This window comes from Crocodylus porosus, unplaced genomic scaffold (genome assembly GCF_001723895.1).
Source record: "Crocodylus porosus isolate Cpor-Errol unplaced genomic scaffold, CroPor_comp1, whole genome shotgun sequence".
Lineage (NCBI taxonomy): Eukaryota > Metazoa > Chordata > Crocodylia > Crocodylidae > Crocodylus > Crocodylus porosus.
The window spans coordinates 104,210,620-104,230,248 of NW_017728947.1; positions in this window are offsets into that span (position 1 = coordinate 104,210,620).

Consider the following 19,629-nt stretch of genomic DNA (forward strand, 5'->3'; position numbering starts at 1 on the left):
TTTATTTCTCTCATTGGTCTTCTCCTTTTCCATTTGGAAAATGGGTATGTCCAGTCCCCCATGCCTGTTTTTTGAATGTTGTAAGATTGAGCATGACTTCCTTAAAATAAAGAGCAGATTTGCCTTCTCAGTGTTATTCCTTCAAATTGTTTCCCAAATCTCCCCTTAGTCTCTCGTAGGCTGGTCTCACAAATGCTGTCCCATGCCTAAACCCTTACCCCCTGTTATGTTTTTGTCTGGTTTAGACTGAAAGATTATTGGGATAGGACCCATGGCACCTTGTGTGGAAAGGATGCTAAGGACTGGCCTACAGGGTTTAGGGTATTCACTGACTACTAGCAATCAGCATGAAATTTGTGTGTATGCCAAAGGGGAAGATTACCTCACATCTGCCTACTGCAAGGTCCTTATACCTTTGCCTGACATGTCTGGTTCTGGTCCCAGTTGGGGACAGGATGCTTGACTAGACAGCCCACAGTTCTGATCCAGTCTGGCAATTTCTATGTTTCATAAAGCTCCCACTGCACTTACAGTACTATACAAATAATGAATAATTTACCTTCTTATGTCAGAGTGGTTTTGTTTGTGCACCATAATTGCAGATGATGTCAGCTCTGGGATTTGTCTTGAGATGCTAAAAGCCCGTGGTACAGCCATTGTCTACTGTGGCCAGTTCTGCAGTTCCTAAAGGAGCAAGTAGCTCAGGAGTCTAGATGTAAAAGACAACCTGTAATTAATAACCTCCAAGTAGTTAAAAGGATGTTTGGAAGGACAGACACCATCTTATTTAAGATTACTAACATTTGGGTCCTGGAGGCATCCAGATCAGCTGCTGTGTTCTAATTATTGTGCTTTTGTTACCACGTCTCTGGATTGAGTGAAAGGAGAATCTAGAGGGTGGGGTCGTTTATGAAAGGCAGAGATACAGGAGATGATTTATAGGAAATAGTAAAGCCTTTGCTGGTCCGAGTCCCATTTGGCACACACATACCTCCTGATCCCTGTTTTGGAAACCTGGTGCTATTTTGTGGAGTGGGGATGTCACAGGGGAACTCTAGCCAGCACACAATTGGGCATGCCAAATCACTGATCTCCAGTGTTGCAAAGGACAGAGGTCTGGAAATATGAGCGGTAGTTCTCTGGCTTAACTGGCAAGCCTCAGGCCATGCCAGCACTCACAGCTCCCACTTCCCTGCTCCATCGGGGTCAAGCTGAGTTGCTGATCAGCAGAGGATCCAGCCACTCCGCCTCAGTCTGCTCTGCTCCGTGATGCTACCCCAGCAACTTGCAGCTGAACGAACACTAGCACTTCTGAAGCCCCCTTCTAGCACCTCCTAAAACACCTCTCCAAGGAACAAACCATTGTTTGTAGACAATAGTCTTCTGTATTTAAGATACAAAACCCTTTCATTTCTCTCTGGCCTAATGAACAGAAGAAAATTGCTTCACTTCCAACTGTGCCTAAACAGCACACATCCGGAAGAATGCAAGACTTTAGTTAAGGTAAGGTCCCTGACTCATCTCTTACTTTTCCTACCCCAAAGGAATTATGGGAATCATACCATCTTGCAAGTTCTTACATGACAAATTTTCCTAGGAATTGCAACAGAGAACAACAGAATGACTCCGGCACTGACTGCTCCCTGCTGAATTTCCCAGCAGGTCAGACTAGTTTGTCTCCCCTCCCAATCCCAGCGTTGTTTAGAAGTGTCCTGTTGCACATTAACTTATCAAAGAACTTGTGCAGGGCCAGACAAAGCCCAAATGTGCAGTATAGCACGGGGCAGATTATTGCTGTTCAGAATATGGGGCCAAACCTTCGGCTGGCATTAATCACTGAAATCAGCCCAGCTCCACCAGCTGAGTTGCTGGCTGACGATGATTAAGTACTGATCCACCCGTTCCTTCAGGTAACTCTCATGAAAATGGGACAAAAGGCTAAAGGATTATATAGCACTAAGAAGAAATTATCACTGGGCACTCAGATACTTTGGTGATGAAAGCCACAGAGGCTCCTCGATAGATAAACAGCAATGCTCTATGACAGAAACAAAAATGTCCCTTTCTATCATAGTCTCCCAGTGGTTCCACTATGCCGTGACCTTGTGCTAGTTCAGAATGGGAATTGTTGCAAGGCCAGCATACCCAACGCTGCTTCTCTAAGCAGAGATCGCTGTTTCTCATATACCTTTAATTCACTAGCAACCCAACAGCTAAGCTCTAATAATGATCTGATCCTGGGCAAAGGAAGCAGAGGTTTGGGAGATTGCAATAACGGTTTAGACGCTAAGCCAGTGCTGGAAGTCTGTACTCCAATGCAAGCCTTGGGTCTGACTTCTATCTCACTCCCTTCCACCTCAGCCCAGCAGCATGAAGCAGGTGTTAAGGAGCATCCAGACACAGCCCTGGCCTGTGGGAGCTCCTTGGATACTTCCAAAATGCTGGAAGTATTTTGTTTTCTGCCCACAACCCCGAGCACAACGGATGGAGAGAAGGGGGCAGACTGTGCTGTTACAGCTTTTCTGAGCTGGCAAACAGTGCAGGGAAGGGGGCTTTTGCAGGGCTTAAAAGCAACAAGGAGGCCTCCTGAACAGGAAGATCCAAGGGGGTAAAGAGAGGGAAGGCTGCACAGGGTCTCACAATGCAAAGCTTATGCAGCCTTACATGAAGTCCCGGGGCCTGCCTTCATCTGTAAAGACGCTGGCATCCAGCAAGGAAGGGAGGCAGAAGTCATCCTTGGTGTCCCGGCTGAGATGACAGAAAGTGACAGTTCCTGGTAATCAGCCCGTGTGCACGTGCGAAGAGCATCTGCTTCCCATGTAAAACGCCCGCTTCTCCTTAGAGAGGACAAACATCGGAAAACAAAAAAGAGTTTACATTGTTTTGGTTGAAAACCTGATTTTTTCTATTAAGAAATCCCAAAACAGCAACAGACATTTCTCATCAAAATGAAATGTTTTGACAGTCTCCAGCAGAAATAGTTCACGGGGGGTCAGTTTGACATTGAACCACACCCGCCAAAGCTGCTGTGGTGCCCCAAAGGAATTGTAGGTTGGCTGCATTATGCCCTTGTTTTTCTTTGTGGCCCAGGCTCCTCAGCTGGACCCCATTTCCTGTGAGGTACCACAGCCATTGCACTCCCATGATGCACCCCGACAGACCAGGAAGAGGGGAGATTGTGATGTCTTGTGGAAGATGCAGCGCTCACTGTGCGTCCCATTCATAACCATCGCCATCACCGCAGCTCAGTTCACTGATAAACCGGGGCAGAAAGAAGAATTTCAGTTTGGTTAGAAAAAAATGAAATATTTTGCTTTTGGCCCAAAATGAACTATTTTGTTTTGATTTTGTTTTTTCAAGCCAAAGCTTTTGGACCTTCTGCAAAATGTTTTGTGGAGTTCCTTCAATGAAAAAAACAGGGCATGCCCTTCTGCCTCTTTACCATCCGTGTTTCTGAGGGGAAAATACAATTCTGACTAGTTTAGGACACATAAGTAGGAACTTCTGCCTCTGCTTGTCCTGAGGAAGTGTGAAGCCCCACTGCTCATAGAAACATAGGATCACGGGAAAGCAGGGTTGGAAGGGACCATACAAGGTTATCTAGTTCAGCCTCTGCTCAAGGCAGAAGCACCCCTAACTAAACCATCCCGGCCACATGTCTGTGCAACCTGCTCCTGAGTATGTCCAGGAACAGAGAGATCCCACAACTCCTCTGGGCAGCCTGTTCCAATGCTTGACCACCCTCATAATCAGAAAGCTCCTCCTAAATCATGTCTTATGTGCTCCTCTTCACCTTCTGAAGGCCTATGGGAGATAAAATGGGACAGGGCTTGACAGAGCATCAGCTGCTTTACTGTAACTGCTCATTTTGTATGTCCCTACCCCCTGGAAAACAAAAGCTATATCATGAGAGCTTAGTCCTCAATGAGAAATGGATGGATTTGCCTCCATCTCACTAAGATCATGCGCATCCACAATTACGAAGGAGCAGCAGATAGGATCTAAAGTCCCAGCTATGCTTTACTTCATGGTACCATGTCCATGTGCCCATGCCTATCTCAAAGGATGGGAATCCATACTAGCACTCAGCTAGAAAGCTTTTGCTTTTTTAGCTCAGGCTATTAATGCTCATGTGCTGGTTTTATAAGCCCCTTGCTCAGTCCCTGGCATTAGACAAGATAGTATCCATTCTTCATAATAGTGAGGTAGTAGACCCAGATCTTTAGTTACTGTAAACCGAGCGGAATTGGCCCTTAATCTTTCCAATGGACTAATAAAACTGGGATGCAGATTTTTAATTTTCAAGGCTTTCCAGGCTATTTTTTTATGTTTAAGGATTAGAATATTCTCCTGTGACAGCATACATGAGAGCAAATTTACATCCTGAAATAGAGATAGACACCAACGAACACTTTGGCACTTTTTAAACATCAAAAATTACCCTGAGAAGTGTTTTCTTGCCATCTAAATATATCCTTTTAATTATTAGTTTGACTCCAACAAGCCTTAGAATGTAAAGGCTTAAATCCTTGTGTCTAATTAAAATTATGTATGGAGGCAGAGCTAAAGGATTAGAAGACAACAACCTACCCATGTGACTACAACCAAATCCATGGTTTATCTGTTATAAACAAAACAGAGTAGTAGAAAAGATGAAGAACAAGACAACAAATGCTACTCCTGCCACTCAATGGAGGAAATAATTGCAGAAGAAAGCAAATCTAGCCAAGTAAGACAACACTAAATTTTCAATGCAGAGGAATGAGAGAGAAACATTTACTCTGATCAAACCAATAACTTAAAGTGCGTATTAAAAATAAATCTTATCCTTGCTTATTTCCGGAAGTCTGATTTTTTCCTGTTGTGCTAATTGTCTTGCATCCAAACCCTCTGGCCTGTTGACAGATATTTGCTGTTCTCTGAATGTATTTTCTATTGTGGATGATAAAGGCTGCCCCAGCATGGAAATGTTTTAGCGGCTAAAGAACTGAGGGGGTTTCAGTTTTGATTCACTGTATTCCAAAGCTGTTCATAGCTCTAAATGCTGTCTGCCTTTTAGATTTTCTTTAATACCACTGATGTTGTGGTGGCAGTATCAATAGAAGGAAATATCAAAAGAATTTTAAACACAATATTCAGATATGAAAAGTTTTTTTGGTACTTTGAAAACAGACACCCCTTTCAGATAAAAGTCGCTTGGCTGAAGGAATAAACCAAATGAACCCAAATTAATAAACTAGATCATTTGCATCTTTACATGCCATCTTCAAAATCTACAGCAGAGTACAGTGACTCCTGACTTGTCAGTTCAATGTATGGATATTATACATACAGTATTAACTCAAGTCCTCCAGGAGCTAGACTGTCCCCCAGCCATACAGACGGGACATGTCTTGCTGGATCTTCAACTAGTCATGTAGAGTCGTGCAGTCAAGTCAACATTCCCATATGACAGAAGAGAACCAGGAGGATTCTGTACCATCTCCCACCCAATCCTGCTCAGCTTATAGCTGAATCCCAACACTCATTCATGCTCTGCTGTGGTTGTATAAAATCCTGACTACAACCCATTTTGCAGTGAACAGCTACAAAAGAAGAGGGCTTCTGTGCTCACGGCCACTGACTTCTGCTGACCATGAGGTATCCTTAGGATCTGGGACTGTCACGTCCTGCTGCTTGTGTGGACTGAACATTACCCTTCACCTGACAGAGGAAACCAGATGGGGAAAATAATTTCCCTTTTCCCCCAAGGAGCATGTCTACACAAGACACTATGTCACTGTAGCAACAAGCTATGGTGACATAGCTCATCACTACAGTGACGGAGCGTCGGGGGGCAGAAACCATGGTGTCAACACTACATCGCTCTAGCAATGAGCTACATCGCCACAGTGCATCACTACAATGATGTAGTGTCTAAAAATAACCTTACTAAGGTGCAGTACCAAATGCACAGTTAGGGTCATATGTAGGTGCACACATAGACATGCCCAACGTGTCTCTACCACCAGTATTTCCTGTCGTTTGTCATAAGCTCAGTCCTACTTATTAGCACCTCTCTATTTAGGCATTTATGGGATCCTATGACCATAGTATTTGAGCCCTGACCAACTACTTGATAATAATAAACTTGCAATTGATTGTGTGCTTACTAGGACTTCTTCACATCTCAGAGTAAACAAGCATACTGAACAATTATGCCCTATCAGCACCTCGTCTCATTATGATGCTGTTACAGTATTTCAGTTTTTTCCTGTACTTTGATCAGCAAAGATTAATTACCCCAGACTGAATTATTACTGGTGATTAAACCCAACAGAAAATAAATGGGACTATGATATTACTGAGTTATAATTCTGCAAATGTGACTATTTGCAAGTGATTTCTTTATGCATGATTTCCTCTTAATCATTACACACTAGAAGTTTATTATTGTGTATTAATTAGAGGGACACAACTAGTACACAATACCGTTATGATATATTGTACGGTATATGACATACAGGATTGCATGCAAACCAAACTTCCTATACCTGGTACTTTGTTTGGACTATAATCCTGTTCTCATTGCTCACACCTCAATCAGACCACCGTTCACTGATTTAAAGAAAAGCTGAGCAAGAACTTCAGTATTTGACCCAAGATTTGTGTTTTGGATGTTTAATTCCCATTAAAATTAATGAGATTATATTAGCCCAAATCCCCAAGACAGCTTTGCAGATTTCACTCTATAATTATTGTCTACACATTCTGAGTGTGCTAAAATATTAGAAGATAAACTTTTCAGAGTAATAGAACCACCACTCATGCTGTGGATGATTTTTTCACAAAAAGGTAAGAGAGATAAATAACATGAAAACCTCAATTCTTTCTGTCTTCACTCAAATAGCTCATATTCACACAAGTGGAAGAGTCCCACTGAGGTCAGTCATGAGTAGAGGTTACTGGAGCAGGCTGAAAAGTACAAATATGAACCGAAACAAATTATCTCCAGAACAAATATACATGCGGGGGCTGTACTTCACAGGTTGCTGGAACATGCATTGCCATTCTATCCTTTTCCCAAATGGTCATTCAGCTAGCTCTCAGAAGGTCAAAGAAAAATGGCCCCTTTAACCTTCTCTTCTGCACCATTCCTGGAAACAAGCCTCCCTAGCCATTCTCTAAGTTCCATATCACCATCAGATCCTAATCTTTCTCGTTAATTTGGGAGAACAAGTACAATTATCTTGGATTATTCTCAAATGTTAGTTTCAGGATAGCAAAAATCCCCTCTAATGGTGGTCCTTTATCAGTCCAATAAGAAAGAGAAACACTTCACTCCAGAACCTTAATTAGTACCCAAACCACTACTTTGCGATTGATACAGAACCGCCGTGAGAACGCAGACTGCAAAGAAGAGAGGCATATGCTTGAACAAGTAATTGTGGCATAAGAGCTCCAGTTTGAGTCTTGGTCATGTGACCTCGTGGATCAACTAGTCCAATTCCCTTCTTGGAACAGGATTTTTCTTGTTCGTTACAATGGGTCACGCAAGTGTATTATCTGTCATAACCTTACAAATCCTGAAGAAAGCGCTTCAGATGTTGGAGGCAACTATTTTCACTTTGAAACACTAATACAACAAGCCCCTAGAAATCCTCCCATAACACAAACCATTGAAATCATACCATTGCCTAACTGGGCCTTATTATTCCCAAAATTGGGGGGGCCGGGGGGGATTTTTAGTCCAGAGGGGGCCAGTAGACAATTTTCTATCCACACAGAAACTCCTCAAAGGTACAGAGCCTATAGAGACAGCACCATCATCTCCTCACACAGCCATGCCTCTTGCCTCTGGCCTAGGGTTAGGGGGGAAGCTTGAGAGAGTCCAGAGGAGAGACAGAGACACGCACATGATCAGAGGGCAAGAGAATAGGCCGTATGAAGAGAGGCGGAGAGCCATGGGACTCTTCAGCCTGGAAAAGCGCAGGATTGAGGTGACCTGGTGGCTCATTATAAGTATATAAGGGGTGTACATCAAGATCTGGGGAAACATCTGTTCAGCAGAGCACCCCAAGGGATGATAAGATCAAATGGTCACAAACTCCTCCAAGACCATTTTAGGCTGGACTTCTTTACCATCCAAGCCCCCAAGGCCTGGAATAGACCCCCCTCCAGAAGTGGTGCAAGCACCTACTGTGGACTCTTTTAAGAAACATTTGGCTGCTTGTCTTGCTGGGATCCTCTGACCCTAACTGACTTCCTGCCCCCCAGGTAGGGGGCTGGATCCGATGATCTCCCAAGGTCCCTCCAGCTCTAATGTCTATGAAATCTATGAAATGTCACAGCAACATTGGACAGGCAGGGACCTCTTGGCCTATAGAGCCCAATCCCCTTCATACACAAGCAACCATTTGTCCAAAAAGTCCACAAAAACATCCACTCTGGTCTCTCTCATAAACCACAGTCACAAAGCACCCAACTAAGAAGTAGAGACAGGAGCACTGCCAATACTGTGTCCACTGCCATGACAGGCATGTTATCAAGTAAAATATACTTAGATGTCCCTAAGAAGTAGAATACTCTCCACAGGACAGAGGAAGGAGAAAAAAAAACATAAAAACCAAAAGAAGATGACAGCTGGCCTTGACAGTCTGACCAAAAGAAAATTCCTTTTTTGACCCCAGATCCATCTGGCCTTGAGCACATGAGGAGAACCTAATGGCAAGCGCAATGTCTCTCAGTACCAGTGGGATCACCAGTGAATCCAAGACTTTCTCACTGCTAGCCACAGCACATAGCCATGCATCAGTGGATGGGTTTATTTTCTGCAGCATTACAAGAGAGACGCGATAGGAATTGGATGTATCAAAACAGAACTCAAGTTCCCACTGATGTATGGTCTCAAAGAACATCATACAAGTGCCATAAATTAATGCTGCCCCTATGGAGTCGGCCTGGGCTGTCTTGGGCTAGAGAACAACTCTTCCCAGCCAACACTGAGCACGGATAGAAATGCAGCTCTCAGGTCTAAGTCATGGTGATTCATAGAAAATGCCATGAGTTAGACTGATTCTCCCAACCCAACAGATGTTAGCTGTTGGATTGGGAGGGTGGAAGATTGACTCCAATTTGGAGACAATCCAGGGAGAGAAGTTGTGTCTGTGAAGCCTCTCCCCCTAGCTCTGCCCTGCATCTTGCAGCTCCACTGCAGTCTCTGAATTGGAACCACCCCTTCCCCCCAGGTGAGGGGCTCCAATCCACTGTCCCCCCTGTCCCCCAGCCACCACTCCAGCAAGGCTGAGAAAACCCAAGAGTGGATCTCCCTCCCCTGCCTTCTCCCCCTCCTATCCAGAGACACCAGCTGGGGCTGAGCTGGGCTGCAGCCAGAGAAGACAGAAACTAATGAAGATTCTCTGCTTTGGAGCATCTTCATTTGAACATTCATACAATGAGGATTAATTGGTTGCACGACTGGAGGGCTATGCAGCCATGCTCTTCTGTTTGGACATGACTGTAGAGCACTTTCAAAGGGGCAATTGCATCACAAGTGTCATTTATTTCTGCGCCCCTTATTACTGCAGACAATAAGGCCTAATGTCCTGACTAATGTAAACTGTTTCTTGATGCTTCCAGACATAAGTTGTAGCTATACAATGTTTGGCCATTGTGAATAACCCCTCCTAGATTATTACTGAATTTGTCTAATTGAACTTTTTTCCTCACCTCTATTCATAAGATATCTACAAAAAGATCAGAGTTTCTGTAAATTTGCTCATTCTCCAGTATTATTTGACCTATATGTTATGCAGACATCCTGAAGCCCATCATTTGCCCATTAACTGGTTCCCTGTATTGAGAAGTTACAATTCACAACACATGGATTCACCCTGTTTGACCCAGCTGTAATGGTTATACATTCGAGACCCCACAGAACTCACACAATTATCCCACAAAGCTTTACAAATCAATCCATGGAATTGTCTTTCCTTAGTGAAAACTGCACAGCTATTATTATAATTTCATTGCACCATAGGAAAGAAGATGTACTTCCCCTCAATGTTACAAAACAAGAGAGACGAGAACTACTCTATTTGATGTTATAGAGTGCAAATCATTTCTGTATTTGTTTAAGCATCCAGCTGAACCATTCATGGCATTGCCAGGCTAATAGACCTAAGATTATAGATAAACATACATACACAAACACACACACCACACTCCTGATCAAAGAGGCATCTGGCTGTCAAACATGAAAAAAAGAAAACAAAAGGTATAATTGTCATCTGTCTCTTTTGAACACCTGGAGCCACCGATAATACAATCATCTAAAAGGCACCTTGGAGTGTCTGGCATGGCTGAGTCTTTTATGTCAGACAGAAAGTTCTTCTGAGCAGCTGAAAGCCTGTAGAGTTCAACAAAGATTTTCCTCCCCTCCCTCTTCCACTCCTTTCAGCAACAAGATGGTTTTTTCTGGCTTGCAGAGTTTTTCAAATGACTCAAGTAACACCCATATGACAGAGTAGATTTGCACCTGATAGACTCTAAATCAGAGAAGTATAGCATAAGATTTCATGTACCAGAACTCACTTCATTAGGTAACAGCCACCATACCCTTTGATGATCTAGCAAGTGCATATGCATGTGTGCATGTGCGTGCGTGCGTGTGCGTGGGTGTATGTGTATAGAGACATTAGTTTATAGTTGTCATGATGAGAAAGAGCCAGCAATGGCACGAACCGAAAACTGGCAGGAACCAGCAAAGGAAAAGAAGGAGCCGTGTTTCCAGAGCAGCTGCTCAATGAAGGTAGAGTGGTCCCGGAGGAAGAGTGAGGAGGGGAGAGACCTGAATGAAAAGAGAGAGAGAGGTGTGCCACGTTGGAAGGAAAGGAGAGACGATTGAGACAGCGGATACAAAGAGGAGTCAGATATCAGCTGGCTGGGGAAGGTGGAGAACAATGTCGACCCAGGAGATACCGACTGAAGAATCATTGCTGGGAATGCAATCCTGGAGTTGGTGCAACTTTGGGAAACAGCGGGCCAGCCAGGAAGAGATGGCTGAGCCTTACGGTGACAAGTAAAACTTTTCTTATTTTTCTATTATTACAAGGTCAGGCTGAGGTGGAGCACCATTGGAAAAAAGAAATGTAAATACAATAAGCCCGACACCCTTTAGTGTGCTTAAAGGTGAAGGCACCCTTTTTGTTGGACTTATACCCTTTGAGAAAAAAGCAAAAGGGGAATCAGGCTCCTTGAGCCCAAAGGATAGGAACTTATCTTTGTTTATCATACCTGAGTTTGTTTTGGGATGCTTAAAGAGTGGTTCTGGACACAATACTTACCTCCACTGGAGAAGGCATTGATCAGTAGCTTGGGGAACAGGCTTCTGTCATTTCCTTCAGCCCAGGATGCAGTGATACCTAAAAAACAAGAGAAAACAATGTAAAAAGTGAGACAGATACCTAATAAAAAGAACCTTATCATAAAGAACACACTGAGTTTTCATTTTTTATGGTCAACCAGACCGTTTTATAAGAAAGTTCAAAACCTCAAGGGAATTGATCAGTACCTTATTGTCCACTAGTGTTTAAGTTGCACCTTCCCTTTAACCCTTTAACATCAAGACATGGCAGGCGAGATTTGGGGTCACCACTGAGGGAAAAAAACGGAATAATCTTGTAATGTGAGACCTAATCTGGGCGACTGTGATTTACACACACCAATTGACTGGACAGAATACATCACAATAGTCTAGCTTTTTCAGATACAACTGTAGTGTGCCTGGAAAAATCTCTCTAAACATCAGGTTTAAGAAACTATACTTGCCCTTGTCCCTTTCTTTACATCCGTCCCCTCATACCAGATGGTGCTTAGGCCTGGATGGACTGGCATATGCACAGCCCAAGGCTTCTCCTTCCAGAGCAAAACCCTCTGGACCTAACTGTCCTTTCCAAAACATTTCCTCCCTAAGGAATGGCTGTCATTGCCACACCTTGCTTGGATGTCTGAGAAGGGGGGCAAGCAGCTGCTTCAGAGATAATGCTTGCCTGGATGGTGCTAGCAGAGAGGACCAAAGTTAGAGGTTGGTAATACACTATCTCTGAAAGCTCATATATGCCAAATGCCAGTCTACACTGTTTTTGATTCATTTTGGCTCAAAACCTGGGAAATCCCTGAGCCCCTTCACTATACAAGAAATCCCTCCATTGATTCATTGGGCCAGCCAAGAAAAGATGTTTTTACTGTGCCTGGCCTGGATTTTCTGGCTCCTGATTTGCTGGAATCATCTTGTCTGGCCCCAGCAGACAAAGCGAATGAACTGTTGACACGCAACAGATTAGTAACCATGAGCCACAGCATCAGCACCGTGGCATGGCTCACTGCCCTGGGGACATAGTCACTCCACTCTGTCTGCAGTGCATATGCAGTTGCTGTCTCATGGATGGGGCTGGCAAAGAGACAGCCAAGTGAAACAAAGAGCATGCTGCTGAGACAGATTCGCAGGTCTTCTACATGAATACAGAAGTCATAAGGGATCTCTGGGACATGTTCTTGTTTTGTCTCCTCTCTATTAAATTTTACCTCTTTTCCTTTAGCCTCAGGTCATTAACCCAGTTACAGTCAATATGGTTACTAAATGAAGGATAATACCAGGTGACTGCATCTTAACCAGGACATTTCCTGGTATAGAAGCATTGATCAGATGGTTTATTTCTGGTATCATTACCTTGGATTCAGAATACAGTATCTCAAACCATCTTTTGGGGGCTCTTGAAAAACAGAGCTCCATCCTCAGCTTGTGTAAATCAGTGTACCTACTGTATACATTTTGACTGGATGAGGATCTGGCTTCTAGTGTGCAAGCTGGAGATGCAGTAATATAATATCTAGCCCCTACCTCAATGGGAAATGGAGGGGTTGGGAAAGAGGAAATGCCAATGGAAATATCTTTAAAATGTAGGAAGCAGGGCAGTTTCCAGAAAACCTGGAAAGTTATGTTCTTGGGGATGCCCATGATAGCTGCACTGCCCATGAGTCAGAGTGCACCCTTCACCATCAACACATCAGTTGCTTTGCCCTGCTGACAGAAAGGCGGCAGAGAGACCATATGTAAGGTGAACAGAACCAGCGTGTAAGTACTTGGAAAAAGGGAAGAGGGAGATTCCCTTTGAAATGGCAGGACACTGATTTGTGCCAGCCAGAGTCATAACAGAATGACAGGAAGACGCCCTAACTCCCCAGGGGGATCACAGACTTATTCTGACAGTATGAAGCTGATGCAATCCAATCCAAACAGGACTGGAGCAAGAGTTGTAACCATCATACAAGGTGCTCTGCCTGCCTCTGCTGAACTCCCTTTCAGCTGCAGGTTTCCCAGCATCATCTCTATTAACTCTAACAAGCAAGCAGGGCAAATAGGGCATGGTTTTAAAGCCCTGTGCTCCAGATGGACACAGGCTCTGGTTAACCTTTAATCAACCCCTAATCATGATTCAGCTCTGCAAGCAGGTCTTAAACAACCCTTTCACCTATCACACGTGCGTGCGTGCACACACACACACACACACACACACCTCCTTAGAGTGGAACAAAGGAATACAGCAATGGAGGCTACGTAATGCACAAGGAAGTGGTGCATCACAGAGTTAAACCTGCTTTGTCTCATGAATACAAGGGTCCAGGACTGTGCTCAGACTTGGGGCACAAAAAGAGGTGCCAATGGAGTAGAAACCAGAATGAATCTTATGCAGGCTCTTCAATACCTATGTAATGATAACAATGACTACCACCATCCTGAATCATAAGGTATGCTCAGTCTTCCGCCAGTTAGCCCGAGAAGGAAAGATGCAAATTTTGCATTAAGGGTCTCCCCTGTTACACGTTACATCTAAAGTAATCATACTGACTTCTGCACAGTGACTTCAGGTTTAGATCAGAGCAAGCAGGATCAACTCATAAATCCTAGACGCAAGGAACAATCAGCTTTGGCTTTGCTGATATTTCCATTGGAAAACCAATTCATTTCCACCATGTCTTGGCAAATATGAGCAGAGGCTGCCTTTCTTCACATTTGAGAATGTAATTGAAATAACGCTTTCAGGGCAAAAAGGGAAAGGGGGAGAAAAATTCAGGTGTATTCCTAAATTTGTTCTAGGCAGGAAAAAGAAAAATCACAGTTAGGGGCAGAGAGGTGAAAAGAGATTTTGGTATGAATTTCCCCTCTGAAAACTGCATTTCATTGAAGAAAAAAAAAGCAATTCAAGACAAGCCTGGAAAGTGTTTTAATGCCAAAACCACAAAACCTTATTTTTTAAGAAATACTTTGTCTTAAAAATATTGCCTGTTGCTTATCGAAACCCAGTCTGGATCCATCTTCCATTTATTTATATATAAAACCAAGCCACATATTCCACACCTTTTTTTTTTAACTGGGGAGAGTCGACTCAGTGTGATAGAAACGTAGCAGCCCAGATTTACTCCGAGTTTTGGAGTTCAGTCTTGGTTACTGCTACCTGATCCCCTGTGTCTGGCATCTGGCACAGTTCTACTTTTGTTTCCTATGACTGAAACATCAGGCTTCACTGATGTGCGGCCACATTTTCCCCGGCCCCACAGGTCAAGTGAATTCTGAGTCTGTATCAGTTCCCAAGGGACCGAGAAGGCGGCAGGGTATAAGCTCTCACACAACCTCTTCTTCTGCAAGCCAACTTTCCACACAGCTCTTATTGCTCTTTGCCTTCACTGAGGGGCTTTTATTTAACTTGGCAACAGCTGCCACTTTTCATGGCCATTTCCGCTCACTGCTTTTGATGTGTAAATTATCCATGGATCCTGGCAATGAGGATAATTTTAATATAACTGAGGATCCCCAAAGTGACCGCCCTTCCATACAGCTAGGCTTTAGTTAATGCTTTTCTCTCCCTTGTTTCTACTTTGTATATTGAAGTTGTTTCAATTATAGTCTGAAATTTGATTGACTGAAAAGGGCTTGAATGACGCTGTTCACTACAAGTTTCTGCACACCGAGTCTTTGCTCTGGTTCCTTTATGGGTTAATATACCACATACACAGACCTACCAATGACAGCCATGGGCTCGCATTGTATACCTGAGCATCTACCTGTAGGACACGAGTGCTCAGAGGACCAGGGGGATAAGGGAACTTCATACCGAGCTATAGAACAGGTCTCACTTCAGCAAAGCCTTTCAGGCACGTACACATAGAGGTGAAGTGTGGCCTGACCATATCTGGTGATATCCTGATTCATAGGTGACCTGGATTCAGTTCCCTTCTCTGCCACAGGCGTCTTCTGTGCCCTGGAGCAGGTGACCTATCCTTTCTTCTCTCTAAGGTAGAGCTATAAAACCTTCCTCTTCTTCACAGAGGGGTTGTGAGAAGTGCATTGTGGAAGGACTGTGAGGCATTTGAATGGCACAGCGACGGGGCTGTATCAGTAACTAAGGTAGAAAGTATATTACTGAATGGGAACTGTACAGGGAAGTTGTATATGGAGAACTATAGCTCTGATAACACTCCCAACTGGCTGATTGATTTTCTTTGCTGTATTTCCTTTCAACATTTTGATGATTCTCCCCCCTCCTATTTCTGCTAAACAGAAAGGGACACTTTCATTTCAGAAGCACAGGCTGAAGCGCCAGCAGAGAATGAAGTGTGTGAGCATAGCTGTCATGCCCCATGCTGTGTATTTGGGGCCGAGTTTTAGGGTGGGAAACAAAAGCATCTGAACATTAAAACCATGTGTATCTACCTTCCCAACACAGAGGAGAAAAAAAAAGCCTTGCTCTTACATTGTAGCCAAGCACTGAAAGGCTCAGCCTAAAGGGAGTGTTGCATTCACTCTCCATGCTACAGTAGGATCCTCAGGGGATGTGGCCACATTTTCCTTCCACCCCAGGGAAGAAGCTCCCGGATTCACGTTCCCAGCAGGGTGGGGCCCACTGGGAAAGGTGACTCCTCCACTTCAGTGGAAATTGCATCCATTCCAAGCCTACTACAAAGCCCATGACTATTCTCAAGAGTCTTAGAGGTGGGAGGAGGAGAGGCTAGCTGCTGAAGACGGGGAGTTGTTTCACCTTTCTCTTTGTCTGGTTTGCTGGGTGGGACAGGGTGGAACAGCTGCCATTCAGGGATAGCAGGGCAAGGTTTCAATATTTGAATGGAAAGAGTCAAGAGTATCCAGAGAAAAGAGGAAGTGGCTATTTTTATTCAGTTTCAATAAGCTCTACATTGCAGGCCAGAGACCCCAGCCTGATTACTAGACCCTCTGGCACAATGCCACAGTTGCAGCCAGGGGCAATGATCACAACCTCAGGCCCTGGAGTAGGTTCACAAAGGGTTCCTACACTGCCCACAAGCTGCTGAAGTTTATCCAACAGATTGGTTTCTCTGAGGCTCAACATCAGGCATAGTGAAAGGGGAAAAGCGCACCTGGCCCAGCCTAGCCCATGGGCCTGGTGTTTAGGGGACTCTTTCAGGAGGAGGGAGTTGTAGATTCAAACCTCCTTAGGGTGCCATGGGGGGAAGACCAGAAATTGGGTTTGCAGCAAAGTGGGAGTCTCTGGCTAGCCACATGGCTAGCTCTCCACCTGCCTCTGGGCACACCACATGCCTGTCTCACCCACCATGCCTTGTTGGTAATTAATAATGTTGTTAGTTAAGGTGGGAAGCTTCCCATTGTACACCCCAGTGTTGAGGGGGCCATCCGTGGCTCCATTCCACCCCTACACCGCAGCCCAAGCCTGGCAGATGGCATCTCAGGCAGTTAGCTCAACTGTTGGCTTCGCCCATTATCTCTGGCCTCCAACCCTGGGGACCTTTGGTTTCCATATGTCCAGGCCCCGTCTCAGGCCCAGTTGGGACCACGAGCTTCTTTGCTCTTTGTGGGCATCCCTCGCAGTGAGCCCCTGGCCCTTTTGACCCTTTGGTCCTGGCCCCAGCATTGACCAGTTGAGTACCTCAGTGGGGTTTTTGCCTCCTGCCTGCACTTAGGGATTGGGTCCCCCATTCACAGCTCAGGTGCTCCTGGACGTGTGCCTGGCCCTGTGGGGTCACTCCTCCAGCAGGCTTAGGAGCCTCCAGAAGTTTACCTGGCCTATCCTGCTCTGATGTACTGTGAGCCACCCAAAGGTGAAGACTGGGGTTAAGGTGCCCCTACTCACCTTTCACCAGGGTAGTAACAGGCCTGGCAGTTCCTGGGGGCTCCCGCACCACTGGGAGCCCCACCAGGCCACCCACTCCCAGCAGGGTGCAGTTTTAGGTCATGCCCAGGACCAGGAGCCAAACCATCCCCTACAGCTCCTGTCCTTACCTCCAGGATGCTCCAAGCACCCTTGCAGCCAGGCAATGTTACTGCCTGCCCTGCCAACAGGGAACAGCCCAGTTTATATAGGCAGCCATGGATCAAAAATGGCTGCCGCAATTAAGCACCCACAGTGCCCTGCCACAGGGTCTCCCACTCCCAGGGCTAGTTTCTTAACCACCCAACTATTGGGCTAAAATGTGACCAACTCCTGTGACTAAGGGTCTACAGGAGATCCCTTCTGAGCATGGTTGGAAAGGCAAGTCTAGTCAAGCAGACGGCATCTGCTTTTCGATACCTAACTAGCACAGACACCTAAGGAAAAATAGGACGTGGGCACCCATGCCTACTCCCTCCCTTCCATACAAAATGTTGGTGTGGGGACAGATATAAGAGAAGTTCCTTTAAACTGAATGCTTCCCAGAAAACTAGGTGAAGGAATGAAGTGGGGGAAGACGGTACTTTTATTTTAACAGATAAACACACACTGGGCACGCCTACATGCGACACTATGGCGCAGTAGCAACAAGCATGACATGAGAGCAATGAGCTCATTGCTACGGCATTGTAGCGTCACTGGGCATGATGGCGATGCTACTGAGCAGTAGCTCATTGCTTGTGTGCAGTAGTGTCTAAAAATAACTGTGCGAGGACAATACTGTGCAGTAATGCTGCTTACTGCACAGTCTTTTAGTACTTGGTTAAGCAAGTATTAAATGACTGAGCAGTAGCAACTGTACAGTCGGCTGCTCATGTAGACACACCCACTATCAACCTCTTCAGTCCTTTCTGTCTAAAGCAAGGTCATAGGAGTTGCTTTCTTATGATTATTAACACCTCAGAAGCCAGAAGTTTGTCTCAATGACTTTGAACCAGTAAAACCTTGAAGTTATACTGTGGCTTAAACACATGGAAATTCCTTCAGGCCCTAATTAATTTAGTATTCTTCCACAGAAAGACTGTTGGCATTGTAAATTATTCATAAGATATTATAGAGTCACTGATCTCAAATTTCGTACAAAATTACAGCAAAGCTTTAAAATTGCAAGGAAAACAGTTTTCAAATTAACCCTTGCATAATGCCCTGTGAAAATAGCATCCATAGGGGGTGTATTTTTTTTTCTTTATTCTATCATTATTGCTAATACATATAATTGCCTTTTGTTTAATGAGATACTCTGCCCATCTTAAATGAAAAGCAACAGCTACTTCCAAGAATACCTAGGAGCTAATATTATGGAAAACTGAGACATATTCATCACCATTGCTTAGCTCTTTGTCGGCAAGTTTATTAACAAGGCCAATGGACAGAATATGTCAAACAACAATTGCTATTGTATGGATCTTGCTGTGCTCTCTCTCTTGCTTCTTCCTTAAATAACCCCTTGATCAAGATGCATTACTGCACAAAAAACAAAAGGAGGCATTTGATAGCCTTTTCAAAACCAAAATTACTCTCAGATTGGCCGTCTTCATCCTAGCAAATGGTGCATTACAATTACAATGACAAAAGAAAAAAAGAATTAAAATATAACTGAAGGTCATTTGTTTGGTTTGCTGCATGTGAGTCTCACAAAACCAGCAAATTATTGCCATGTCAAACTACAAAATCTTCCATATATTGCACTTAAATAATGCATTATTAATCATGTTGTAAGTTCTATAATTTCTCATGAAACAATGAGAATGCTGTAGAGCAGATCACTATTAGGTATATAAATTTGTTTTCCTGGAAGAAATAGCCTGTGTGTGCACATACACACTACCAGTAAAAGTAGTTAGAATTTACAGTAAGACAGCTAAAGTGATTATCTTTAAAACATTCAATAGTTTTATTTATTTAATAAGAGTCTGTGAATTGTGTATGTAACCAAGGATATAAGATCATGTAGTAGAACAGTTGGTTGTCATTTACATCTGGCTAATATGCTTGTCCTGCAGTAAGACTAGATAGATCATAGCAAACAAAATTCAATACATAATCAATTGGTTAACTATGATTCATTGTCACTGGCTCTGCCTTCTGTACCAGAGATGCTCAAACAGAATTTTAAATGCTCCACTCTCAGTGCCCCAAGGACCTATAAAACCAGAAATGAAACTGAAGAATTGTGCATTCTCCTAAATGTACTATTGCTATTTATGGGTGCAAGCTTAAAATACAACAAACAAAAAGATGAAAGCAGTTGGGCTTTCTAATTCAGAAGTACTATCAATTGCTATGAGCAAGACTCCCAGATTTCATAGATTTCATAGACATCAGGGCTGGAAGGGACCTCGGGAGATCATCGAGTCCAGCCCCCTGCCCAAAGGGCAGGAAGTCAGCT